This window comes from Charadrius vociferus, unplaced genomic scaffold, assembly GCF_000708025.1.
Source record: "Charadrius vociferus isolate BGI_N301 unplaced genomic scaffold, ASM70802v2 scaffold444, whole genome shotgun sequence".
NCBI classification, from domain to species: domain Eukaryota; kingdom Metazoa; phylum Chordata; class Aves; order Charadriiformes; family Charadriidae; genus Charadrius; species Charadrius vociferus.
The window spans coordinates 546399-567537 of record NW_009648242.1 but is presented as its reverse complement, the minus strand read 5'-3'; the positions used below and the strand labels follow the sequence as shown (position 1 = coordinate 567537).

The following is a 21139-nucleotide window of genomic DNA, read 5'->3' as shown; positions in this document are numbered from 1 at the left end:
GACACTGATGAATGTTTCAGAGGCACCTGATGGCACAAAGGTCAAGAGGAAGAAGATAAAGAAGCAAGTTGCCGGGGTTGTTCTTAGCTTCTTTTTCTGTTGAGGTGTCAGAAGTACAGACAGACTAAGGAAACATGAGGTGCTGTAGTCTTCTATTTATTTCTAATGGGTTCCTTGCAATGGAGAGGTGTCCACAATGGACGCAGCAGGCAAATTGTGCTTTAAGCCTTCAGCTCCCAGGCGTTTGTCTCTCTGGCAGATAAAACCTCTCTTATCAACAGCTTGATTTAGCATTTCTGATGCAAATAGTTCACAAAAAGAAACTTCAGGTAACCTGAACCTCTGATGAAGTAGAATTGAGTGTGACACTCCGGGTGGAGCAACAGGAAGAGCACTGGAGGAGCTAATACTTCTCATATTCACAGTTAATGTGTTTTGTGTCTATTTTACATTTTTTGAAAGGAGTGTTGTTTGGTTGTTTTCTCATAAAACCATGCACTGCGAGCAACTTTGTTAAAGAATCAGCTTCTTATGGGGGAAAAAGGCAAAATAATGTCTGTCATTCAGCCTGCATCATGTATTGCTGCTGTTTGAGGCGGGAAGGTCCTCATAACTCGTTTCTGAGTTAAGGTGTCCATTAGATCCATAGTGAGAATTACTATGATTCTTTTTCACTTTTACTAGATCCATTTAATTGTTTGTATAACTATCTTTATTCAACCTGAGGGATAGCCTGCAGAGTAATCAAGGAGATGTAAGTACACGCACTTCCTTCTTGTTATCATTGACCAGTTAAACCAGTTCAACTGAAGGGGTTTGGCTTAGTGAGCAGTCCTACTGCTCCTGATGACATTTGGGGAAAGGGTGAGTGAGCTGCAGAGCTTTATATGTCTTCATTATAGGGGGAAGTCTCTTCTTAAATTAAATGAAGCAGGCAGTCTTCATTAGCTCCGGGTTTTCTTGTTGTTATTATTATTCTAATGTAATTATCACTTTTCTTCAGTCAGCCTTCTGCTTGCCTACTTACAAATAAACTCTTTCCATCTGGAGAGTATTTTAAGATGTGCAAGGTACGGTGAAGCAGTGAAACTATTGTTAGCACCGTGTTCTTCCCCTCCTTCTCTTCAACTACCTAGAATGCTATACAAGGAAATAGAAAAAAAAACAAAACAAAACAAAACAAACCACCACATGATAAATCCAATAGGATCCTCCTGTCAAAAAAGATTATGCAAAGGAAGGCTGTTATCTACATAAAAAGAGGGAGAAAGCATCATACATCGATCTGTAAGACCCCTGCAGTTCTTTGTTTCAAAAAAGCAGCATTAAGAACTGAGGAACCACCCCACTCTGCTCTCAGATGACAAGACGCGTTGCTTCAGCAGTAAGTAGTTCTTGGGCATAATGAAATACCTGCTGACTGCAGGGAGTAAAAAAGGTTCAGTCACGATGGGTACATCTATTTGTGCATCCGAGCCCCGTGCAGAGATTCCCAAGCTGACAAGGTGCTTTGCTCAGGCTAATTAGCCCCGCTTCTCCCCTTACATCTTCTCTGATTATGCTAATTAGACTGAGCAGGGTGCTGCCTGACACTGGTGAGAGTCAAACAAGTGTGTCTGTACAGCCTTGCCCTGCGGTGTCCTATAAATGTCTGAGCCCACTCAGCACAAGCCCATGAGTCTGTGCCGTGTGGTTGTGCTGCACAGGTATTTCCTGGAGTTTTACTGTATGTGTTGTCAAGAATCACTCAGCCTTGGGTGTTTTGCTGGGACTGCAGTAGAGGTACTAAGTGTTAGGGAAGATCTTGAGCAACTAACTGCCCACAGCCTCCTTGCTCTCAGAAAAAGACATGCTGCTAGGCGTCTTCTGTCATGTCCTTTTTGCTGTATGTGAAGGACATCTCTGTTTCTGGAGGTGGTGGTCTGGAGCTCCAAAGGAGAGGGAGTTGGTGAGAGGACTGAAATACCCAGGCACACAGTCAGAAATGGTGGGGCTGAGGAATAGAAGTGTGAAGAACTTGGACTTTCTGCTTTTCATTCTATTTACATTTGCAGGACTGAAAGAAAAATAGGTTGGCACGTTGAATTAGATTGTGAAACCTCACCAATTAGCTGTGCATTCCCCACTCCACCTCTCCCTTCTTCTTCCTTCCCAAGTGGGATTCTTGCAGAATGAAATGAGTGCAGGGGTAGGTGACTTTCATAATTTGGTGTTATAACATTAAATTCCAGCTGTAGCTGTAACAGTGTAGGTAAGTTTGCTATCAAGTATTGTTTCAAAGACATTAACTGAGCTTACAGAAGACAGGTTTTAGAAGAAACAATCAAAAAAAACCCTGACAACCCCAAACTGACACAAATAGAACTATTTCTGCTCATTATAGTAGAAATGTCTTTTTACACTCCTGACTGTTCTTCCTCTGACTGGCACCTTCCTGAGAAATGCAGTTGAGAATGAATGCATATGTATACACACATACCCGCATGCCTATATCTATATATACATTGATCTTAGTGAGCCTGGGAATGTAAAAGCAAGTGCAAAAACGTATGCTGGTTTTGGCAAGTTGTTTGTTTTCGTTGCGCAGTTTCCTGATTTTCTTCATTTAAAAGGTGCATTAATGTTCTGTGTGTGAAGCCTGAAGTGTGATAGTTAGATCTCTTATCAAAAGATGGATGTCCATGTTTCATTCCATATTGTGAAATGGTAGTCCTCAAAATATTATGTCAAGCCGCTACCATGAATAAATAGCTGTGCTGTATTATTTTTGGGAGTAGCAGTTTCCAAGACAGTCAGTATGATCGCAACCATTAAGTGAGTAGAAAGTGTTTTGAAAGAGTAGAAGGAGCTTTGTTGTCTGAAATGGCTGGGTCAGAGCTGAAAAGGAAGAGTTTGCTGTTTTAAAACATAGCAGACATTTTAGACATTCTTATCAGGATGCTTCAGTAACGCAGTTGTGTGAAAGACTGATAAGGGAACGTGTGATAGCAGCCCTCATAATTTAAAGTGCCCAAACTTGGCACGTTCTATGGTAATGTAAAATAGTAATAAATATAAATCTCGTGTTCTGGAATTCCCAGGTCTGCTTATTAGCAGATCAGAGTGTAAACACTGCTCAGTGTGTCTAGTACTAGAAGGATGTGTTTTGTTCTTGCAAAGGGATGTGTGCTGGCTCTGCACCCCCGAGAATGTATAAGACAGGCTAGATTCAGCCTGAGCTGTACTCCACATTTTCTAGAGGAAGTCTGTTTTATGTAAACCACACATGAAAACAATATGTAGGTAATTTTTCACTGTAATGCAGGTATTTCCTCAGTTTTAAATCATGACTATTAGTTACCAGTTTCCCTTGAGCTGCCTAATAAGATCTTGCCAGGAACACCTTCACAAGACAACTCAATCAGAATTGCAGATTTAATGTTGCTCCTTGGTCAGATTGGGACTGGCAGTTTCCAGTTCACTCCCAGATCTGCACCTGTTAAGTGCATAAAACTGGTTTAAAAGAGTGGGAAGAGCTTTGTTCACTGAAGCAACTGCATTGGGACTGAAAGTGGAGAGCAGCAGAGGGAAGAGCACTGGACCGCTAGTGACAGGGGATGAATCCCAGCATTTGCACACTGTGGCCCGTGTAGGCCTATGGTAGCTGTTCTTCTGTTACAAACTTGAGCTCTGATTCTGCTTGTTGACCTGTGCATGCTCATAAGGCTGCCTGGCGTGTCAGGGCTGGAGCCTCGAAGCAGTAGAGAACGGTGTTTATCTGTGGTCAAAGAAGGAAACCACCATGCCAACACAAAGCCTGTTGTCTGATGAGACCAGTGCTAAAGGTAACGTGTAACGCAGTGGTGATTGCTTCTTCAGGAAAGCAAATGTAAACAGGATAAATGGTCCTTAATTGAGTTATGGTTGGTATTGTAAGGCCTATTGCACAATGCATTGAAGCTCAGTGAAGGCATTTCTTTTTAAACATTCCTTCAAGACTTCAAAATGTTGCAAAAAGCAAAGCAGTCTGATTGTGGTTGTGCAAAGGTGGTATGGTATCAGTATAGCTGAAACTGAAATTGCACTCACATGAGTTCAGTTTCAGTGCCTGTATTGTGCTGGAAAAAAGTGATTTGGTATAGAAAAGATTTGTCATATTAAAGCATCTCTTTGTGGTTCTGTGTTTTTTTGTTTTTCCATTTTTGTTTTGGCGAAGATGGTGTGGGGGATGAGGAGTTGCAGATTGATGATTGTTTGTCTGTAAACTGTCTTACTGGAACAGAGACTGTAGGAGGCTTTCTCATGGCTCTTAGTCAGACCAGTGCCTTATCTAAACAGTATTTGACCCTTAAAGATGCTGCACATGGGTCTCATCCAGCCTACCTGCCTGATCAGAGCAGACGGTATGGTCGTGCTTGCAGCAGAGCACTCATTTGGGGAACCATTGCCATGTATCAAACCACTGTGTTCTTGAAAGTCTTCCCTTTCTGGTAGCATCTTTCTCTTGATTTATTTTAGTGTAGTTCAAAGGTGTGCCAGGAAGGAGAATTCGATACTGTGATGAAGCAAGTACAAAATGAGGGCAATACTGTGTCCTAACATCACCACATGGTACTTTTTTTGGCATTACATTAATGTGTGATAACTTGTAGTGGTAGCTATGCAGCAGCTCAAAACAAACACTGCAAAAACTTTGATCTCAGGCAGTGTTTGTCACTACAAATGTAATTATCTGTGTGGACCATCAGTCTTAAGACTAGTAATAACAGCAGTGTGGGAGAGCTTGTGGTATCCAGTGTGAGGCATTTCTACACCGCTGATGTCAAACAGGCTGACAGCAGGTAGGAGACTGATGGCAGAGGTCAAGTCTTGCTGGGCTCATTACTTGCCCTCTGTTTTATGGTGGAGCAGGGGAGAAATTGTATCCTTGATCTTTCACCTGAAAACAGTAAGAAAGGAGGAGATAGAGAGGAGGAGTGGTACGCAGTTGGAGAAATAAAATGACAATTCACACTGCTCTTTCATATAATTTCTTGCATTAAAAAGTGAAGTCAATAATTCCTGTCGTCTTGTTTTCTAATTTTTTTAGATTCAACTTAATAGTGATAGGAACATTCTTCCCTTGGTAAGAAGGAATTCTGATATGCAAACTTTGAACCTTAAGCGATAAGACAAGGGAAATTGCTTTGTTTTCGTAAATAATGTATCATTTAAATGATTCCTGACCGGTTACCAATTACTTTATCCTTTCACAAAGGGAGATGGTTAAAATTTAGCCTTGGTAAGATTTGGCCAAATAGTGCTAAGCATGGCTAGATTTGAAGCATAGTGGAAATGTTACTAGTTTCTTAGAGTGGTTTCCCCAGGAGTTTGAGAAGAGTGGGTTGAGCCAAAAGCTAATCCAAGCTAAGGTCTGATGGTGTTTGGATCAAAGCATTTAGCTCAGGTGATGATACAGGTAAGGTAGGCGCCCGATCAGAAAGCTAGAGTTCAGATCCCACCTTCTCCCTTGCTCAGACTTCTTTGGGTTTCTATTTTGGTTCTGGCTTGTTTCTCAATTTAAGTGATCTCCTCTGTGACGTGCTGGTTGCAGTAAGTCTTGTCTTACACTGCCTTTTCTACAATGCGTAGTGCAGTGAACCTGGTAGAAGCGGGTGTTGCCTTTTGGGAGGAGAATTGCATTTCTTGGTTTCTATGGTACCTTTAAAATTCTTCCCTTTCCTTCCTGTCTGCAAAGAGACTAACTGATGCTTAGGTGTTCACGTATTACTCCTGCAGCCCTTTCCTCTCTTGCAGCCTGTGGTTTGGGATGACTCCACTGGTAGGGCACTGACTTGCAATTAGGAGACATAGTGGCAGAGCCAGAAGGAAGAGCTATCTGATGGGCGACTTAAGGCATGTCATGACCAGTCAGTGCTGCAGCCATAAAATGGAGATAATGATACTGATATCACTCCTTGGTAAAGCTTTATGAAATGTTTTCATGAGTATTTCTGCTCCAGAGCCTGGGTGTTTTTAGCCTGGATTCCAAGGAAGTGAGGTATGCGGGGTGGTGATGATGTATGTCTGTCTGCTTGTCCATCCCCATGCCTCCCCTTCCCATAACACTGAGTGTCTTGGTTAATTCCCAGCAAATCTGGCAGGAAGTAGTCGTCGCAAAGAAAATTCAATTCCTACAAATTTTTTTGCTGTTGCTAAACTCAGCAGGCAGGGGAGGTGAGAGGCACGAGTTAGTGCTGACACCGAGGGGAAGGGGACAGCCAAGCTCTGCCCTTGCTAACTTTCTTTGGCAGTGGCCGGCAGCGTGCCCCACCGCTGCACCCAGCAGGCTGTGGCAGCCCTTGCCCAGGTGCCAGGCCAGCACAGCAGGATGTGGAGCAAGGCTGGGCTATTGGAGGATGCCTGAGGGAAGATAGTGCAGAGACAGGTGAATGCGGAAGGGACGGCAGGGACGCAGAGCACAAATCCTGCTCTCACTGGTTTTTTGGTAGAACGGGATGTGCTACTAGAAGGGCTCCGACTCAATTTACCGTTCAAAATCCTCATGGTGGTTTTGTTTCTGGCTGCTCTGAACATGCCTTCCTCCTGTTCCTGGGATGTTTTCACTCCTCTTCTGCGCAGAGCTGGGTTCCTCTGCCGCAAGGAGCTCTGCATCTTTCCTGGCACCTTCAGCAAAGCTCTTGTGCTCCTCCTCCATGCTGCTCATGTTTTACTTCTGCAGTAAATGCAAATTTAGAGCTGCCTTCTATCTGTGTGACTGTGGGGCTTCTCTTCATGTATCCCAAGTAGAAGACCCTTCTCATTGTCATCAAGAAATTCTCTCTTTGTCCTCATTATATGCATTGAATGTCTGGCCGGCCCTGTTTTCAGTGACTGCTGAATTTCTACCTTGCATAGCTGTTTGTGCCTCCAGAGTGCTGTCCTTTTTCTGCGCAGGGCCTCTCACTTAGTTGGCACAGCGCTCTGGTTTTGTATTGCTCTGTACATTGAAGGCAGCTACATGGTAGTAGTAATAATCACAGGGATGCAAATTTATTATCTCGTGTTTAGTAACTCAGCGGGAGCACATGTTTATCTTGTACACTTGAGTGCTGTTTTTAAATAGTACTGTATATACAATAGATACATTTAAAGTTGGTTAACCAAGAAAACATCCTCAAGGCTGAAAGAATAAGCATGAAAGATATGCAAGAGTTGCAGCCTGGGTTTTAGCACTATTTTGTGTCTGGTATGCTGACATTCATGGCTGTAGCAGTTAAGATGTCTCATTTATGCACCCAGATAAAGCCAAGATGGTTTAAAGCAATCAGATTCATCTTGTGTCTTGGAAGAATGAGTTTACACTTTGCAAGAGAGAAGAGATTTGAAAATTGAATTATTTTTTTTTAAAAAAGAATATTTAAATAAGTATCATTTCACTGGGAAGAAGGGACAGGTAAACAAGTAGCTAGCTAACCACAGGCTCTGTGGCTTCTGCTAAGATAATTATGCAAAGACCAAAACTCTTGAACTACCTTCAGGTCAGTTGTTTTCAACTATGTTAGTTTAGGTAGATTTAAAGTTCAGTTGCTTTGAAATGGAGAAGCCATGACCGGGAAGGAACATGACTGGAAAGCATCAGTCATGGAAAAATACTGTAGCCTAAAGTTGGCTTTGAAGTCTCTGAGTCTTTTTATTGACTTTATAGACATTAGGTTAGGCCTTCAGTACAGAAAGTCAAGATCAGACGTGTCTCTGAAATTATTTTTCAGGGATTATTTATATGTATGATGTGTACTTCTCTGCTGTTTTAATAAGAATCTCTCATATTGAACTCATTATTATTACTATTATGGCATTAAGTTTGTAGGCTTGGTCTAAACCCCATTTTGGCTAGGTATTTGGATACAAATATGGTAATAAAAAGACTATCCATACCAAAGAGGTCATAATGTGCTTGTGTATGTGTGTGTGGAGGAGAATGGAGATTTCGGAGAGTGTGTGATTGGCTCCCCAACCAACCTACCTCTGCAGTCATTTTGCAGATGATAGTCTGGGCTGTTGTACTTAACTAGTCCAGCAAGATCATCTCTAACTTCTGGCTGCAAATCCCATCTTTGAATCAAAGGGAGTTTGACTAGAATAGTTTCAAATCTTTGTCTATTAGCTCATACTTTATTATTCTTTTTGTTTTATTTTCATGTACCTCCCATTTGCATTGAAGTAAGAGATGCAGAAGACCAGTAGATCACGCCATGTCTGTTTTCCTGACAATATGGGACAGTTCCCTGCAATGCATTTTTAATTGTTTTGACCTATTAAGTTCCCACTGTCCAGACCTTGTGGCTTCCTCCACTTCCCTTAAGGAGTTTTTAATAAGTCTTATATCCTATTCAGCCTAATTTTCACTTTTTAAAATTTCCCATTAGTCTTAAGCTGTCCAAGAAACCACCTGACATAATTCTGTCTTACTTATGATGTTGGACATATCAGCAGGGGTGGAAGCAGCAGTAATGGGGTACTGCAAATCATCTGTTCATTCAGTACATGCTGGGAGATGCTCCTAAGAAGCTGGCCACATCATCTGTCAAACCTCATGTCTTGACCAAAGGATTGGGAATGTGCTCTGAAACAGGCACCAAAACGTCGAGATGTTTAGATTTATCTGAAGCAAAGTGACTGAACCTTTACTGTACTGGCAGATTGAAGTGGTGTTGCTGCACTTAAAAATTTCTGAAGGCCTCATTTCATCACTGCCTTTAATTTCCTTGTACTACTCTCAGTTGTTTCTTATTTTCCTGTCAGTCCTATATGCTCTCTCAACACTAAGTTTTCATTTCTTCATTTTTATTTCCACAGTACATGATGGAGTCACATCCCACATGGCTCTGCCATCTGGAACAACTTCCCTGACTCATTTTCCTTTTGAGTTTCAGCTTTATCTTTGGCCTCTATGTGTTAATCTTCCTTCTAATAAAACAATCACATCTTATGCCCAGAGGCTTCCAGTTCTTCTCTGCTCAGTCTTTCTCCTCAAGGCACGTAGCTTTTGCTACCCTTTGATACAAGGTATATTGTGATCTGTGCTTATTATTAGACATGGAAGACCTATTTTAGAGATACCTAATCACATACTTAAGTCTAATTCCTGTTCAGGACAACACTTCAGGGCACACTTACCTTTTTAACACCCCATTACCCTTTGATTTCAATCAGCTTCACTAATTTAAAGTTAGGTACATGTTTAAGTACTGTGAACATGATAAAGCCTCAGCTGTGAAACGTCTTTTATATTTAAAAAAAAAATAAAATCAAACTAAAGCATATTGCAGTCTGAAAATAATGAAAGATTCAAGCAGAGAAGTACGATTTCAAATCTGGTACTACTTCTCCTTAAGTTTCATCTTGAAAACGTCAAACATGCTGTAAAATCAAACAAAACTCCAGCAGCCTTGCTTTTCAGTCTGTTGACTCAAAACATTTTCTGCTGTACACTGAGATTTTCAGTAGTTGACATAGTATGCAGTTGTTCTTGCTAAATTAAGAATGCTTCATGCTTTCTGGGATCCCATAGTAGAACTGCTGAGTTGCAATACTTGCATTAAAAAAAATTGAGGTTAGTTTATTGAGTGGTTGGACACAACTTGCAATGCTACTGCTTTTCTCCTAGTGGCTTCCTTAAAGCTTCCATGAGATAAGGGGAAAATACAGCTGTGCCTGGGCACCACACAGTCCCGGCTTTGTACGGACCACGGCTTTGGCATCTGGAGTGGGAGCTCAGTGCCTATTAGCAGCAGTATATTCATTGACATGGGTTGCTGTCAGAGCAATGGAGGAATGAAGCTGTGTATTTTGTGAGTGCTGGATGTGATGTCTCTAAGACTCACCGTGAGATCATGGAAGATCTGCTCAAACTTGTGTCTCAGACTGTAAGTCTTGGGCGTGAGGTGCCGCAGTTGGATAATACTCACTTTTGAAATAAATGCAAGCTCAGTTGCGGGGCTCCTACCCATTTTCCCCATCGTTGTCCCTTTCTTACTATTTCCTTCTTCCTTCCAGGCAGAAGATCTGTCCAGAGAGGACACATAGTGACACACATCCTTCCTAGTTCATAAAAACTGAGGAGAGGGGAACAATGCCCGGCTTCAGAGCAGCCCTTTAAAGGAGGCTCATTTGGAGTCCAGCCAGTATTGAAATTGGCTGTCCTCAGGGAGAGCGTGTCACCTTCAGTGTGTCTCCCACCAAAACCAAGAAGGGGATATGCATTCCCATTCATCCCCAGGAGTAAAGCTGCCCTGGCGTGTCTAAGCTGCACCTTAGGAAGTCACAGTGGTGCTGAGGAGAAGGGGCAGGGAAGGTACAGTCAAAGCAAAGTGGCTCAGACTGTTCTTGCAGCCCACAGAAGCAAAGCTACCAATTAATTTATTATGGAAACCTGCATGGTGCTACTGTAGCCCAACTTTGGGCAAATCACTACAAAGAAGAGATTTATACCATAGGCTGCAGAGTGTTTTCATAGGATTCTCAAAGTTTTTTGCTTGTTTTCATTTGGTTTAGGTTTTTTTGCTTGGTTTGCTGTTCCTACCTAAGCATCCAGCTAAAGTTCTTGCAGTCACAACCATCCTCTCCTTGCCTCAGATCACTGGGGAGTGATGCAGTGACTTCTCGTTTGCTTCTGGAGTGATGACACAGTCAGCGTTGCAGCATGAGAATATTTTTGAAGCCTGAGTGTGGGCATACGATTGTCAAAGTTGAGGGGTTTTTAGTATAGAATTTGAACCACAGTGCTTCGTTAATGATGGGTTTGCCTTTGTCCTCCTTAAAATGAGGAAAGTAACTGAAGGACTGTATAATGCTTGGTTCCTTGTGAATCAGAGGGATTGCACAGCTAAAAGTGTATTTGCTAAAGTCCTTTTAAAAATGCATTGCTTTTGTGCCTCTCGCATAGTTCCCTGTCCAGGCTCCCATGAATCTCTACTTTTTTGCCTCTCTTAAATGCTCAGTGGACATTAAAAACCTTCCTATGTGTGGAAGTGGAGCTGCTAATGCAAGTAAAAAAGATTCATGTGTTCCTTTTCCCATTCATCACAGTTCTTGGAGATTTTTGTGGAAAATTTACCACCCAAGGACCAAACTAAGCCTCCTTCACAACCTACCATGATTAGCCTGTGGGCTTAAGCCAACCTGAAGCAGTATTTTGGGGAATGTCTGAGAAGTCCATTGTCCCCAGTGAAATCTCCTTTTACTCTGCTTCCCATTCTGCAGAAAGTATATTCTTCACACCAGCGCCGCCATGCTATTCAGCTCAGCAAATTTTTCCTTGGCATTGCACTTGCTGTTTTTGAACCAAGAAATGCTTTTAGGTAAAGTTATCATAATATAAACTGAAAATTGACAGGCTGAATAGTTGTGGTTAGTATGTGCTATAGTGGTGATGACATGGGAAAATATGTTGTTTTTCTCCAGATGACTGTTTGAGGTTAGTTCTAGACCATTTTGTTCATGATGTGCCAGCTAAAATTATGAGAGCATGGCTTTGAAGTAAGCAGGTTAATTTGATTTTTTTTTTTTAAAGCCTGATAAAGTCTTGTTGTCAAAGAATGGATGTTGTTGTTATGTGGGGATTTAAAAAGACTAGAACCAACCACTAGAAGGAGTAAAAGGTTAAAAGGACGAAATTCCCCCTTCCAAGAAGTTAATCTCACTGCATAATGTAACTAAAAATGTCTCATTCATGGGACTAGCATGGGCAAAGCACGGTCCACAGGGGAAAAGCCGGCATGGTTCAGGTACCTCTTCTTCAGCAGAAAATAGTAGTGTGAAAGGGGGAAGGGTAGCTGCAAGCAAAGCTGGTGCTTTCTTCTGGCAGCAGAAACAGCATTGCGTAGACCTGTTCCTTATGTACCTTTCCGATATTCAGAATCGGAGTGGTACTGCATCCTGCCAGGATGGCAGCTCAGCAGAGCCATCAGTTATGGGACAGTCTGCACGCACCAAAAGATGTCATGGTGCTGAGTCAAGCAGGCAGCGCTCTAAAGGACCACAGAAACATGTGCCCTGTTCATAAGATAGAAGCAAGAAAAGGAGGCATTAGGCAGGAGGTGATGTTTGATGTCTTCATATCTAATGATAAAACCAAAAGTGACTCAAATGTCACTTTCTTCCCAAAGAGAAGTCTTTTTGGTGTGGGCTGCCGGTCCGTGTTAGGAGTGATATGCAAAATATACAAAATTTGTGTGTGGCCAAATGATGGTTTCTTTTTCTTTCATCTGCCTCCGTTTTGCTTTGTGCTGCGAGGTTGCAGTTGTGTGTAAAAGGCTTGACATATTTAATGGGGCCTTGAAACAGCTCCAGTGAACTGCAGCAGAAAGAGCAGCAGAGGAAAGTAGAAGGATAGCAGAAGATACGTTTACCCAACTTAAATTTTGAAATTAAAGCCTGCAGTTCTGGAAAAGTCCTTACTCCACCTACTACAGCAGTGTGTGAGTTTGAGGTTTAAATCTGCTCCCAGGTCTTTGTGGTATTTGGGCACAGGGACGCAAGTTAGCTGTGGAGGAGCAGCCTTAAAGGTGAGTTTGCCTGCCTTCACCCCTCCTGAAGTGCTGTGCTGAAATGAGGTTGTTAGGACAGCTTACTCCCGTGAAAATTTTTCCCATGTTTCCATTTTTTCTCTGCTTGTATGGGCTAATCTTGTTTCTTTTTGTGGTGTGGGGAAGATCAGGGAGTGGAGCATGTTGCTAACATCTCCCCTGCCTCTGAGCTGAGGAGCCTCTGAAGCGTCTCGAAAGTTAGACCACCCCACTTTTGTGTGGTACCCTTTAGCCCCAGCAAACACAAAGAGCGTACAGTATCGCAGGCTTGTTTTTAAAACACCATCAAAGAGCCAGAGGAAGAGACAGTCTTCTAATCCTAATATTCTCCTAATTCTGACGGTCTTCTAATGACTCCTAGAGGCACCTTTCCCATTCTCAGCAATTCCTTCTTCGCTCTTTTGCGTACCTTATGTCAATACATCCAATACTCTGAAGAGTTTAATTTTAAGGCCCTAACTCAGAAAAGCTCCTATTTTCCCTACTTCTGATTAAATATTGTAAAATATTTGAATCTGTTTCCGTTAAAATAATGATAGTATATTAATTAATGTAATAATATTGATAATATTGTCTGACCAGTACAATTGTTTAATGAGGTTAAGCATACTTGGATAGAAATAAAAAGGCTGACTTATTCAAGGAGGATGAGGGATTATGATCGTCCAAATGGTGACCTGTCAGGGTTGGTGTTTGTATGCCCAGTAATGAAGGCAGGTGGAACAGCTAGCTACCCTTCTCAGGCAAATACTCTTCATTCACTGCAAGGATAAATTGTGTTGTTACACATTTTGCATTTAAAATAAAAGGTGAGATATTGACAATTCCCCAATTCAGTTGCTGACACATATCTTCTCTCCTTTCTGGGGCTTTTCACCCCACATGTGATTTTTTGCGTTCACTGGATGATGGTCCCATTTATAAGATAGAAGCAAGAAAAGGCAGCAGGAGATAAGAGGGGATGTTTGTGTCTACGTGTTTAATGGTAAAACCAAAAGTGACTCAACTGTCACTTTCTTCCAAAATAAGAGCCTTTTTGGTGTGGGCTGCCAGTGCATGGTAAGATGTGGTGGCTTAATGCACCTTCTTCACTTCGCTTTTAATTTCCACGGCCTTGCTGCCAGTCTTTGCAGCAAGCACGTGCATAACAGTTTGCAGGGACAGGACCTTTGCCTCGAAATTATTCTGGGAGGGCATTCATGCACGTGCAGTGGGATGTCAAGCACAGTGGGATCCTGATCCTGACTGGGGCCTCTGGGCATAATACTGTCATAAGTTTTAACTAATAATAATTTTGTAAAAAGTTAAATAAATATGTCAAGTTAATTTTATGCTCCCCTCCCCTCAGGCAAATTAGCATAAATTGAATTTTCTAATAATTAGTCCAAGCAATTATCACTGAATAGATATACCTGATTTCTGTGAATTGTGGTAACACATGGAGGGCTGATCCTGCCAGGAGCAGAGAGGTTCCCAGACTGACCAGCAGAATCAGGTCCGGTTGTGCTAGTCATACTATATGAACGCATGTGCCATTAGTTGAGTTAGTTATAGGTTATATGTGTATTTCCAAACTACAGATTTTGGTCGCTTACATTTACAGTCATAGAAAATAATGCAGTGAACTGTCTTCTGCACTGGGCTTATTAAACTGTCGTAATAAACCATTTTACAATTCCAGGCGGCCCTTCCCAAACGTATTGTAGAGCCTATTAACCAACACCTGTCAAGTTCAATTGAAATGTCTAAGTGGCCTGATCTACAGCGTCTGCTGCCGTGCCAGAGAAAGCAGCGCTTGCACAGCGCGCCAGCCACGTCCAGTAGTGTGCTCAGAAATGAGGTGTTGGGGAGCAGGGGGGCTTCAAGGAGCTCTTGGCTTGGCTTTGAACCTGGTAGATTCTGGTAGTCAGTAGGGAGGAAAAAGAAGGAAAAAAGAAGTTTGTGTAAGGCAAGGAACCTTTCCGTTCCCTGTTACCTGGCTGTGGCATGTCTCAGAACATTTCGAGCTTTTCTTTCTCTGTTGGTTTTCTTTTCAAGTTAAGATATGGAAGTGTAAACAGATCTTTTCCTCTGTTGCTGACTTGCATGAGGGCTGGCCCCTGGTACATGTGCGAAAATTGCTTGGCTAGGAAAGATCTAATGTTAGTTGTAATGTAGCTTTGGAGATAAAGTCCAAACTCCCTAGCTGCTTGTCTTGACAGAGAGTGCTACTTGTATGTGTTCACTTCCAGAAACTGAGCTTACAAAAGAGGGGGAAAATTAGCCCAGTAGCGTCTCAGAAATGTTTGTGGAAGGTTTTTTGTTTCGTGTTCGGGGATTTTTTTTCCCCTTTTTTTTTTAAAATTGTGAACTCCAAATCAGAGGAGCCTCAGCAATCAGCGTGTTTGAATGCCAGCCAAGACACTAAACTGGCAGCCGTCCATTCTGATATCAATGTGAGTGAAATGTGTACTCAGTAACTGGATTCAGGCCCTTCATAGTTTGCAAGCAAATATTTCTGCTTTTGCAGATCAGATAAAGAACAGAAAAAGCTGTGCAGTGCTCAGTATGTGTGTGAGAGAGAAGTCTGCACCTTTGCACAGGGACACTAACATTTCAGTGTCCCAGTCAAAGTCCTGTGCCTTATGTCGTCACGGTGAAGGCTACGTTCTATTTCCAAAAAGCATTTAATTATGTCTTCTAATGTTTTAACTACTAAATCTGCCTTGCATAAAAGCTATAAGTACCTCACACTGGTAATAAGCTGTAGGAAAGTGAAGTAAATTGGCATTTTGTAAAAAGGTTGTATGAAACCAATGGAAAGCTATGCAAATCAGCTATGATACAGCCAAATTTGCATTTTGTCTTAGGTTTAGTGATGATATGCACAGCATGACTTTGGCAGGCTTGCCTCTTGGGATGATGTATGCACTGGTGGTACAGCCCTGTAGGGTCAATTTAACAAGTGTAACGTGATTTTCCATGCAGTTTCTCAGAACCACTGAGCAACGTGCAGCAATAAATAGTGACAGAGGAAATCGATTTTTAAGAGTAAGTACATTTAGTAGGAAGAAAAAGTGTTATACAAATCTTATGCCTTGCCAAAAGAAGGTTAGCAGTTTTGTTTGGTGCTGCTCAACTTTCCAAAGTGAGCTGTCTTATTTTTTCGTTTTTACTCTTTGGTTTAGAAAGCATCAGGCCGAGGAGGTGATGTAGAGTTCTTGCAGTCTGGGTGCTTAGATCATTAGAGCAATATACAGGGGAGGGCAACATGTTACAAGCAGCTGACAGCGCAGTTTCACAGCCTTTTTGTTCACTGAACCAATGGCAGCTCTTAAGACCTGTTGTTTTGCCCAGCTGAGAAGAAAGGTGGGGAGCAGACTTGAGGTTTCTGGTGATAATAATGCTATTATACGGAGGACAACACGTAAACGCACTCTCAGAGCCATTTGCAGTCTGTTTTATTTTGGACAGACATGTATGCTTTTCAAGCGTTGCTAGAAAGTATATCTGAAATGACCTTACCTGCTTTTTTCCTCATACGGGTATTGTTTCATTTCAGGAATTCAATCAGTATGTTGAATTGAAAGAAAAAGATCAAATAAAAGTAAATCAAATTAATTGGAATTTTTTTGGCATTGACCTTCACATGGTGCATGTTCTCTCCAACCAGCTACTTGAACACAAGTTGGTTATCTTTTCTGCTGTGAAAATGGACCAAATAAAAATTTCTGTATACGCTTTACTTGTCACAAGGGTGAATTTGCTCCTGCATCCCTTCCGGTTCACTGGTGCTGTGTGACAGCTCCATCCTGTGGGGCGCTGGGCCCCTGAAAGCAGTGCTAGGTGTTTTCATTTCCCATGCCGTGATCTTGCATCCCTTGAAACGAGTGAAATATCTGCTGTTAACCTGCAGTAGGCTTTGGATTTGAGTCCTACAATGGCTGCTCAAGAGCAACCTGAGGGAAGCATCTCTCCTTATAGCAGCAGGTAAGCAGCACCTCTCCTTAAGACAGGGCTTAAGCAGGAGTTCAGTGTGTTTAGAACAAAGCACCTGGTACAACGCTGTCCCAAATTCAAGCACAAGTGTAAGTACTCTCTTCCTGTGACCTCAGCACACCCAGTGCTCTGTTACTTCGTCTTACAGAAACAGAAGGGAGTTTGGCTGCTTTCAAATGAAGTCTGCCAAAAAAACCCCAAACAAACCAGCAGCCCAGCAAGCATCTTCATTTTTCCCCCCCTTGGCTTCTCTATAAATAGTCAAAACGTTTTTCAGAGCAAGTTTAGTAAATGTGGCGAGTGAACACTGTGATGCTCTGGTATGTTTTGTGCTCCTGAAACTCATTGTAAGATGCTTGAGTGTAATTTAATTCATTTTTTAAACGAGGGGAAGAAAGAGCGCTATGAAATATCATCTGAATTTTGTCATTGACTTCATGAGAAGCCCTTTGAGTGCATTTGGGAACATTTTGGCTTCTCATTTAGCTGTATCATTGGATACATGTTGAAAGTTTTCCCTTCTTATCCTTACCACACAGACAATCACGTCATTCTTGAAATGAATGCTCCTTTTGCTGTCCATATGCAAGAAATTATGCGAACATCTGTGTAAGTCTCAATGTACAAGAAGGCAAATTCTTAGTGGCAGGCTGCAGAGCCCGTCTTTCAAACCCCTGTCTGCAGAGGGTCTGTGCGCAGCCATCAGCTTTGTTCTCACACCGCACGCTGACTGTCGGTTTCATGTTCTGCCGCTTTTTTTTTCCACTGTTTTTTTTTTCTCCTTTTTTTTCAACCACCAAATGTATAGTTTCACTTTGGCAGCTGGTTTTATCAAGAAAATGGTATCAGAATTGTGTGGGATTTCATGAGTCATTACCAGAAATACTGGAGTGGGTGGATGAGCCCCTTCAAAGTGGCTGCTCTGAGTGTTTTCGGGGTAGTAAGGTGCAGGGAAAATAGGGTCGTGCCTGCGATTTTTCACATGCACCCTTGGGAATACCCTCGGTGAGGGCGATGTCCTTGTTCTGTCAGCAGCTCTCTGTCGGCACCAGAGGGAAGACGAGTGATGCTCCTCAGTCTCATTGCAAACAGAGTGTTTCTCGCGCCTGTCCCTGTGTGACAGGATACTGTAGTACAAAAGACAAGCGTTTCGGTTGCAGGGCTGTGCAACACAAGCCTGTGGTATGACAAGCTGGGGCAGCAGCACTTGCAGAAGCGCCCAGAAGAGTGCGCTTAGGTGTCTTTGCTTTAGGTGTCGAGGCTTTCACATCAGCCTCTTGAGCTTGTAGCTGGGTTTATTTCAGTTGCAGGTATCAATGCTTCTTCCTAAAGGGTTGCCACCTCTCCACCCATAAAATGCAGCCCTGTTTCCATCTCAGACCTCATTGGAGAGCACTTCCCTAAAGTAAATCAAACCCAAGTGCTGTCTCCTTGCTTTTAATGGCACAGTCCAGCCCTGTGTATCAGGGCTCTCACCATCAGCCTGGTCTCACCAGAGCAACACATCCTCCTGGTAACAGCCCATTAGTGGGACACTTGTAGAAATGTTTGCTGGTTTCTTCACATGGTGCGCAGACTTTTCATCAAGGAAACCATTTGGGGAGGATGTGCAAGACTTTTTTGGAGTCCTGCTGCCTCCCAGACAAAATTATTGGTCTTTGGAGGCCAGTGCCAGGAACAGCCTCTCTGAGCCTGCAGTCCCCTGCTCCCCGGGACCCAGAGCACAGGGGTTTGCTGTGCCGCCGCTGTGTTTTCTCTCTGACATGTGGTGGAGGAGGTATGCGCACGTTTGGTCTCGTGTGCTTCATCCAAGGATTCAGCAGAGAAGTTTCTTACCGACAGCACATTTGTTTTGGGTAAAGGCTTTCCTGTTAAGTCCTCAAGTGTGGTGCGGCCCTGTGCGCTAAAACAAATATTTCCCCTTCCAAGGGATAACCAAAGCAATGCAAGGAGAATGTTTTGATGAAATCAGAACAGGGGTGGAGAGGAGGAGGAGCAGCAGAGACCCGTCTTCTGCCAGTGTCCAGTTAATGTGCCCTATGAAGTGTAGTGCAGCGCTCTGATACACCGCAGAAACCTGCTCCGATGAGCGATGGCTTGTTATGCCTAATGCTCTCCCAAGCATAATTTATGACAAATAAATATGCAACGGCCTTCCCTGCTTCTTCCTATTGCTCCACTGCTTTCCCCACCCCACCCCCCCAGTTCGGGAATGTCAAAGGAAAACAAATAGCATTGTTGTTTCCGGCCAACTCCCAGAGCCCAGGGGGGGCGTGGTGGGAGCAGGGTACAGGTAGGTGGCTGCTCTCCAGCCTTCCTATGTGAATCCAGAGCACAGCTGTCTCCCGCAAAAGTCACCCAGGTGTGGACTGCCGATCCATCGGCTGGTCTCTCTGGGCAGAGCTGCACTGAAGGCTGCAGAGTTGTGTGTAAGGAGGAGCGACCTGGCTCTCAGTGGCGGAGATGAGCCAGGGCAGAGCAGCTGGCCAGCTACTCAGCTGCCTCCTCCTGAGTGAGGTGGGCAATCTGCAGCTCTTGTTGCTTTGCCCAGCATGTGTGCAGGCCCATAAAGTGGTTATTTGATAAAGTCCCAGAGTATCTGATAGTGCTGTATTGCAGTCCCCACAAAGGGTAAGTAAGAGCTGTAGCAGTAGGTCCAAATGGAAGTAAGGAAAGGAGGCATCCCTGGCGGTGAGATGGACCCTCCCTCCACACCTGGGCAGACATCCTCCCCTGCACAACCCTCGCACATGCACCACGTCAAGCAGTTGCTTGGTGTATCGAGTAAAGGCCAGCCTCTCTTCCCCTTAAACCATCCCCCTAGCCCCTTTGTGCTTCTGGCAGGTCACTTGCACCACGGGAAGGGCAGGGCGGGCACACAACACAGATCCTGGTGCAGCAAGCAGAGGGAGCATGGTAGATACGCTTTGTACCCAACTCCCATTCCCACGTGTACCATGAGAGGCACCGAGACATGGCGTGAGGAGGAGTGGAAGGACCGTGTGCTCGGTATGCTGCTGGAGCTCAGTGGCTTTGGCTGCTTCACCAGGTCAGGTTTCCCTGTGGCTGCACCTGGCGGCAGCAGCTGGGCAGTAGCTCCAGCGTTTCTTCCCTGCCTTGATGCGAGTGGCAGCAAGATGTGGCTGCTGCTGATGGAGGCGGGGAACAACTGCTGGTTTGCAAAGATTAAAAACCCATTTTCAACGTGCTGCTGGAGCAGGTGTGGGGATTAGCCTGCCTCAGCACGGCCGAAGAGCGAGCTCGGTTGCAGCCTACTGGAGCTTGTGTGAGTGACGAGGTGGTGGTGGTTGCCTGTGAGTGGGCTGTGCATGAGACTCATCAATCAATGAAGATTGATGGGACGAATCCTCCAGTGCCACCCCAGCTGTGGAGACCTCTCACGCAGAGGCCTGGGACAACACCATCTCTGGGGGTGCGGCGTGGCAGGGAAGTGGTAGTCCACGTGGTCACTGTGCCAGCGGGGCTTGTTGTGGGAGAAGTTTTGAAATGACAGCAAGGGTAACAGCTCGCTTGATGAAGCAAACTGCAGCTTCTTTGGGATGCTGCAGACAGGGCAGGGCCAGACACCCTCCTGGTCCTGGTCCTGGTCCTGGCAGAAACCAGACCTTTGTGGAGGACTGTCCTATCCTTTGTCATTATATGAGCCTTATGGACAACTTCCATAAGTATATTTCTGGATTTCCCCAGGCTTCACTCTTCTCTTAGAATCATAGAATTGCTGAGGTTGGAAGGGACCTTTAAGTCCAACCATCCACCTACCCTGACAAAACCACCTCTAAACCATGTCCTTAAGTACCATATCTACCCTTTTTTTAAACACCTCCAGGGATGGTGAATCCACCACTTCCCTGGGCAGCCTGTTCCAATGTTTAATAACCCTTTCAGTGAAAAAATGTTTCCTAATATCCAATCTAAACCTCCCATGACAGAACTTGAATCCATTTCCTCTCATCCTATCACTTGTCACCAGGGAGAAGAGGTCAGCCCCCACCCTCTCTACAGTCTCCTTTCAGGTAGCTGAAGGGGGTGATAAGGTCTCCCCTCAGCCTCCTCTTCTCCAGGCTAAACAACCCCAGTTCCCTCAGTTGTTCCTCATAAGACTTGTCCTCCAGACCCCTCACCAGTTTTGTAGCTCTGCTCTGGACAGACTCCAATACCTCAATGTCCTTCTTGTACTGAGGGGCCCAAAACTGAACACAGTACTCGAGGTGGGGCCTCAGCAGTGCCGAGTACAGGGAAACAGTCACTTCCCTGGTCCTGCTCACCACACTATTCCTGATACAGGCCAGGATGCTGTTGGCCTTCTTGGCCACCTGGGCACACTGCCGGCTCATATTCAGCAGGCTGTCCACCATCACCCCCAGGTCCTTTTCTGCTGTGCAGCTTTCCAGCCACTCCGCCCCAATCCCGTAGTGCTGCATGGGGTTGTTGTGACCCAAGTGCAGGACCTGGCACTTGGCCTTGTTGAACCTCATACCATCTTCTCTTCTCTTCTCTTCTCTTCTCTTCTCTTCTCTTCTCTTCTCTTTCTCTTCTCTTTCTCTTCTCTTTCTCTTCTCTTTCTCTTCTTCTTTTCTGTGTTTCTCTTTGTT

At 43.9% G+C, this 21139-nt stretch overlaps 1 protein-coding gene across 1 annotated transcript in view; it reads left to right on the top strand.

The window, feature by feature from the left end:
- ATXN1 (ataxin 1) overlaps positions 1-21139 on the top strand; it is an 86962-nt gene that overhangs the window by 6206 nt on the left and 59617 nt on the right. The window lies entirely within an intron of this gene.